Source organism: Notolepis coatsorum (genome assembly GCF_963971535.1).
Source record: "Notolepis coatsorum genome assembly, chromosome: 2".
Classification (NCBI taxonomy): domain Eukaryota; kingdom Metazoa; phylum Chordata; class Actinopteri; order Aulopiformes; family Paralepididae; genus Notolepis; species Notolepis coatsorum.
The window spans coordinates 141,163,992-141,171,491 of NC_140166.1; the positions used below are offsets into that span (position 1 = coordinate 141,163,992).

Consider the following 7,500-nt stretch of genomic DNA (forward strand, 5'->3'; position numbering starts at 1 on the left):
TAGAGAGAGAGAGAGAGAGAGAGAGAGAGAGAGAGAGAGAGAGAGAGAGAGAGAGAGAGAGAGAGAAGAGGGAGGGTGAGGGAGAGAGAGAACGAGGGAGAGAGAACGAGGGAGAGAGAGAGAGAGAGAGAGAGAGAGAGAGAGATAGAGAGAGAGAGATATGGAGGGTGAGGGAGAGAGAAATAGGGAGAGGAGAGATAGAAAGAGAGAGGGAGAGAGATAGAGAGAGATAGAGAGATAGAGAGAGAGATAGAGAGAGATAGACAGAGAGGGATATAGGAGAGATATAGAGAGATATAGATATATATAGAGAGATGGATATATGAGAGAGATAGCGAGATAGAGAGAGAGAGAAAGAGAGAGCGATAGATAGAGAGAAAGAGAGAGATAGAGAGAGATAGATAGATAGATAGATAGATAGATAGATAGATAGATAGATAGATAGATAGATAGATAGATAGATAGATAGATAGATAGATAGATAGATAGATAGATAGATAGATAGATAGATAGAGATATAGATATATGATATAGATAGATAGATAGATAGATAGATAGATAGATAGATAGATAGATAGATAGAGAGAGAGAGAGAGAGAGAGAGAGAGAGAGAGAGAGAGAGAGAGAGAGAGAGAGAGAGAGAGAGATAAAGAGATGAGAGAGAGAGACAGAGAGAGGAGAGATATAGAAAGGAGAAAGAGAGAATGTCGGGGGAAGCCATGCCAGTCACATTTAGCAGCACAGGACATGGGATAGGGGGGGGGGGGGGTAACAACCCTACGTTATAAGATGCGCTGTACCTCATACAATGCACTCCCTCCTCACTCACTCAGTCAGCCACTCTGCCCCCAGTGGTGGGTCGTAGGTAGAGTTGTTCCGATACCGATACCAGTATCGAAATGCCGCCGATACTGCCTAAAATGCTGGTATCGGTATCGGCGAGTACCCTCTGTTGCGCTGCGATACCATATGACGTAATTTATCAACAACACTGCAGACGTTGGGCTCTGTAGATATACCCTACTCGCTGAGTGAGCATTTATAAACAAACGTGTGCTTATCGACCGTGAATTAAAGTGTCAATTGCCATTTGTCATTTTAACAGCAGAGCAGATACTTTCTTAAATTGCCATTGTCCGACAGAGCGCTGTTGACAGGGAGCTCTGATGAGTTCGCTTGGTGGCTGGTGTTATTAGCATTGAACAGCTAACCGAAAGCTAGCTTTGACGTTACCTTGCTAAAGTTGGGGCTATTCATAATCCAGCAATAATGGCTGCAGACCTGCAAGCAAAGTACAGCAAGTTGGCAAAGGAGTATTCCAAGTTAAATCACAATGTCACCAGTAACGTTACAGTCTTCTATGGTCTTCCCATATACCGGTAGCTCATGCTAGCTAGCCTAGCTCACGGTAACGTCGTCATTGCACAATTGCACGTCGCGTACACAATTAATGACATGTTGCGGACAGCCATATCGGCGACATGTTTAGCTTTTAGTGCCAAATGATAAGAGTCTGAGGCGGAGTCTCAAAAGAGAATGTTGAACATTTATTGTGCAAAAATCACAACAGTTCCTCTGCTACTTCAACGAGCCTTGTAGACTGAGTAGGGTATATCTGCAGAGCCACTGGGTAGCGTGTGCAAAGCGAGTGGATCATTGGAGTAGGGTATATCTGCAGTGCTGCAGCCCCATACTCATTGATTAATGATACTAATACAAATCTATACAATCACCTGTTGAATAAATACCATTACTTTCTAGTTATTACTAAAAAACAGTATATATAAAACGGTATCTGTAAAAAATATATAATATATATAATTTATATACTTTTTTTTTTTTTTTTTTTTTTTTTAATGTATGCACTGGTATCGGATAAGTATCGGTATCGGCCGATACCCAAAGCTTAGGTATCGGAATCGGATCGAAAGGAAAAAATGGTATCGGAACATCTCTAGTCGTAGGCACAACACTTGACACCGTGTGCCCTTGTCAAATATTTGCGTTTAACTACACAGATATTAGGCTTATAACTGGATTCCTCCAGACTAACTACAGACTATAACCTCCACCATAGGTAACTTAGAACACATACAGCCAGTGTCCATCAACAAACAGCAGGCACATTAGGCTTCACTAACAAAGAGAGAACGAGAGAATGAGAGAGAGGGAGAAAGAAAGAAAGAAAGAAAGAAAGAAAGAAAGAAAGAAAGAAAGAAAAGAAAGAGAAAGAAGAAAGAAAGAAAGAAAGAAAGAAAGAAAGAAAAGAAAGACAGACAGACAGACAGAAAGAAAGAAAGAAAGAAAGAAAGAAAGAAAGAAAAGAAAGAAAGAAAGGAAAGAAAGAAAGAAAGAAAGAAAGAAAGAAAGAAGAAAGAAAGAAAGAAAGAAAGAAAGAATGAAAGAATGAAACATAGAAAGACAGACAGAAAGAAAGAAAGAAGAAAGAAAGAAAGAAAGAAAGAAAGAAAGAAAGAAAGAAAGAAAGAAAGAAAGAAAGAAAGAAAAAAGAAAGAAAGAAAGAAGAAAGAAAGGGTCCCTAACTGTCCCCGAAAGAGGACCAATAGCAGGCCACCACAGCGCTGTCCCCTAAAGAGGACCAATAGCAGGCCACCACAGCGCTGTCCCCTAAAGAGGACCAATAGCAGACCACCACGGCGCTGTCCCATCCAGGAAGGACATGCAGTACGTGCCACAGCTCTGTACAATCTGTCCCCAATAATGAGCCTTTGGCTCCGAGTGTAGTGTAGTGTAGTGTGTGTGCGTGTGTGTGTGTGTGTGTGTGTGTGTGTGTGTGTGTGTGTGTGTGTGTCTCTCTCTCGCCTTTTTGCAAGTGTCATTTCACTGTGAAAGAAACCATCTCTCTCTCTCCTCTCTTCTCTCCCTCTGACTGTTTGTCTTTTTCACACCCCCTCTCTCTCGATCTCTCTCTCCCTATCTCCTCTATCCCTGCCCCCTCTCTCTCTCTCCTCTCTCTATACATCACTGTCTCTCGCTCTCCCTCTCTCTCGCTCTCCCTCTCCCTCTCTCTCTATCTCTCTCTCTCTCTCTCTCTATCTCCCTCTCTCTCTCTCTCTCTCTCTCTCTCATCTCTCTCTCTCTCTCTCTCTCTCTCTCTCTCTCTCTCTCTCTCTCCTCTCTCTCTCTCTCTCTCTCTCTCTCTCTCTCTATCTCAAAATCACTCCTCTTCCTCTGTCTTTGTCATTTGAACTGGTTTGTGAAAGTAACTGAAGAGCCATGGAAGTAATGGCAGTTTAAACCCTTGATCTCCAACCCTTGTCAATCAAGTTGTACATGTTTTAATTGATCGATTCGTTACCCTTACTTTGTCGTATTGTTATGCTTTTAAATACTGTGTGATTTTATAATGCCTTTCTTTGCTCAACTGTATGTACACTCGACGTGACTGTACACGAGGGAAACCTCAGTTGCTTTCGAGTTTAAATAAAGGTTTGTCTTGTGGCTTTTGACTGATGCTAACTATTAAAGCAGCTGCAAGGTGGTTTGGTTTGTTAAAATAAGTGGTCTACATAATAATAATAATAATAATATAATAACTTTATTTGTATAGCACTTTTCATACAGAGGTTGCAGTTCAAAGTGCTTCACAACAGTAAAAAATACAGGCATAAGCGAGCATAAAAAATAGACAGGTAGAATCAGATAGACAGGTAGAATCACAGTGTTTCACATTAGGATCTAGCATCCCAATAGGCTCTCCGCTTACAGTTTTCAGTAACACAAATAGTAAAATAGTTTAAAATGATTCAGTTAAAAATAGTCAAAAATTATAAATAGAACGGACATAAAAATACAGGCATGAGCGAGCATAGCAAGGTATGGCAAATCACAGTGTTTCACATTAGGATCTAGCATCCTAATAGGCTCTCTATTCAGTAATACTCCTGTAATTCATGAACAAATAATCACAGTGTTTCACATTAGGATCTAGCATCCTAATAGGCTCTCTATTCAGTAATACTCCTGTAATTCATGAACAAATAATCACAGTGTTTCACATTTGGATCTAGCAAATAATAAGAATAGTTTAAAATTATTCAGTTTAAAAATAGTCATCAGTAAGAAGTAAAAAGTGCAATAACCGACACATGAATTTGATAGGCAGTGTATAAGAGTAGGCAGGGTAAGAATAGTGCAGGTAAATACAAGTTGTGTCAGAATATCCCTGATGTTTCCTCTTGCCACTAGGTGGTAGCAGATATCTATCAGTGAAATGCCTGAGCAAAGATCTTTTAAAGATGTCTAGCGAGTTGGCTTCCCTGATGTTTTGGGGTAGTTTGTTCCATAGTTTTGGGGCATAGTTGATAAAGGCTGCATTACCGATCCTCTTTTGACTGCTTCTGGGAGCCTCTAGTACAGGGGTGGCCAACCAGTCAGAGACTAAGAGCCACAAAAAAATTACTGTGGTACCACAAAGAGCCACACCATATACCAGCGTTTCTCAACCTTTTTTTTCAGTCACGGCACCCTTCATGTGTTTATAGGTCTCACCCTCTGGCCTCTGAAGTTGCTAATGTCTTTTTTATTTGGGCCTCACAGGGTTAAAAGTACCCTGTGAGACCCACGGTTGCAAAATTACAAAATCACTTTTAGCCATTTAAAAAAATAATGTTTATTTAAAAAATGTTAAAGGGGAACTATTTTACTATTTCTTTCACTATTTGGGCACTTTTACACAATTCCTGTGAGTCTATGGAACACCTAGGTTTTTTTTTTTTTAAATGCATTGTTTTGTATTTCTAATCAAGTACTAAAAACCGCATTTTTCTACCTCAAGCCGTTTTGAGGCTGGGCTCCAACCACTGTGTGGCCTGGTGCCAACTGCCACATCAACTGCCACATTATTATGGAGCTGAGAAATCGCTGACATCACAGATATGCACATTTTCAGATGACTCAGTTCAGTGAGGGTGAATATTGTGAGAGGAGAATTGGAAGAATTCGCCAATATGAGAATTAGAGACAGATATCCTATTAATATAAGTCCACATAGCTAAGAAACAATGGTAAACACTGAAAAAAGCCATTTATAAGATAGTTCCCCTTTAAGCACATGTATAGTCAATTGGTCCTGTTGTTCAGCCTCACAATGCTATTTGATAGTAAATGTGTTTATATGTCCCACCCTCTGGCCTCTGAAGTTGCTAATTTCTTTTTAATTTGGGCCTCACAGGGTTAACCTCTAAAGCCCGAGATATACAGTAAAAGTGTATATTTTCAGCATTATGTTTGTTTACCAATTATTTTAACTGTTATTAGTGAAATATAAGATTATAGAAATCTCAGGGCATTGAGTCGGAAACCGGCGCATATTGACAGGAGGAAGTGGCACAGCCAAAAGTGAGTGTAGTCTTTTGAAGGAAGAGACTCAGGGCTTTCAAATTTCGAAAAACTACCCTACCCAGCTCACACCAGCCCCTGTCAATCATCTGACTTCTGGATTTACTTTTTAATTTCTCTTATTTTTTGGGATTATCTCCCACAAACCTGAACGTTATTGTCATAAAACAGAACGCAGTTAGTTTCTCTACCTTTCTGTGAACGTCTTGCAAAAAACGGTGTTGCAATATGATGAAGAATGGTGGAGAAATTTACATTATAAAAAAGATGGCAGAATTCAGTACTGTATCTACAAAACCTTCTGTTTAATCATCTTCCCTTTATTCATTTGCTTAGATTTTTCAGGTCTGGTCAATTTTAGCATGGTGTTATTTACAGTCAAAGATATATTTTTTTTTTAAATAGAATTGATATTCTCCTTTGGTTCATTACAATTTACTCAAGCCTAGTAACAGACACACTATTTCTGACACTGATCCATATATGTCCCTAGATTCAGATACCAAGAACATGCAAATGGACCATTTAAAAAAAATTTGTAAATGTTTATTCTACATCCTTATGGAATGAGTGACGTAAAAAAAAAAAAGTAAAAAAGAAAAAAAAAAAAAAGTAAAAAAAAAATAAACAAATAATTTTTTTTTTTTTTTTTTTTATGGATGGAAGAGCCGCACATTGACGGGCAAAGAGCCGCATGCGGCTCGCGAGCCGCGGGTTGGCCACCCCTGCTCTAGTAGATACATGTTAAGATAATAGCTCTATATTCTGACAGCCATCACTGATATAGAGTCTCTGGTCAGTAACATGGGTCTCCCAATCCCTCCACTCTGCAGTAAACAGTGATCACTGATACAGTGTCTGGTCAGTAACATGGGTCTCCCAGTCCCTCCACTCTGCAGTAAACAGCCATCACTGATATAGAGTGTCTGGTCAGTAACATGGGTCTCCCAGTCCCTCCACTCTGCAGTAAACAGCCATCACTGATATATAGTGTCTGGTCAGTAACATGGGTCTCCCAGTCCCTCCACTCTGCAGTAAACAGCCATCACTGATATAGAGTGTCTGGTCAGTAACATGGGTCTCCCAGTCCCTCCACTCTGCAGTAAACAGCCATCACTGATACAGAGAGTCTGGTCAGTAACATGGGTCTCCCAGTCCCTCCACTCTGCAGTAAAGAGCCATCACTGATATAGAGTGTCTGGTCAGTAACATGGGTCTCCCAGTCCCTCCGCTCTGCAGTAAACAGCCATCACTGATATAGAGTGTCTGGTCAGTAACATGGGTCTCCCAGTCCCTCCTGCTCTGCAGTAAACAGCCATCACTGATACAGAGTGTCTGGTCTGTAGCATGGGTCTCCCAGTCCCTCTGCTCTGCAGTAAACAGCCATCACTGATACAGAGTGTCTGGTCTGTAACATGGGTCTCCCAGTCCCTCCTGCTCTGCAGTAAACAGCCATCACTGATATAGAGTGTCTGGTCAGTAACATGGGTCTCCCAGTCCCTCCACTCTGCAGTAAACAGCCATCACTGATATAGAGTGTCTGGTCAGTAACATGGGTCTCCCAGTCCCTCCACTCTGCAGTAAACAGTCATCACTGATACAGAGTGTCTGGTCTGTAACATGGGTCTCCCAGTCCCTCCTGCTCTACAGTAAACAATGTTCTGTTATCCCGTTCTCACTTTATCCAATCAGGAGAGAGAACTCGAACACTGCAAAAAATTGTCTGACCAAAATAAAATAAAGAAATACAACTACGTTTTAAGCTAATATGAGCTTGACACAAGTAGAATCATCTGCCAGTGCAGGAAGCAATTGATTGATTGATTGAAAAGTTTATTAACAGATTGCAGAATGGGTACAGTACAGTACAGCTCAATACATACAATCCTGTTCCACCCCAGGTGAAATCTGCATAAAATGTATACCTAGGTAAATGGAATATTGCTCCACTTCTACAAGGGCTATTTGCATATTCTTGGTATCTAGGAACATCTATGGACCTCAATGAATGTATTCTCAGTGTCAGAAATATTGTGTCTATTACTAGGCTTGCTTAAATTCTGATGAAACAAAGGAAAATATGAATTATGATTTTTCTTTTCATCTTTGACAGTGAATAAAACCATGATAATAATGACC

At 40.3% G+C, this 7,500-nt stretch overlaps 1 protein-coding gene across 1 annotated transcript in view; it reads right to left on the reverse strand.

The window, feature by feature from the left end:
* The window catches only part of grb10b (growth factor receptor-bound protein 10b), a gene marked incomplete at both ends in the record, with an annotated part of 107,942 nt that overhangs the window by 22,042 nt on the left and 78,400 nt on the right, over positions 1-7,500 (reverse strand). The gene's annotated exons all lie outside the window — the stretch shown is intronic.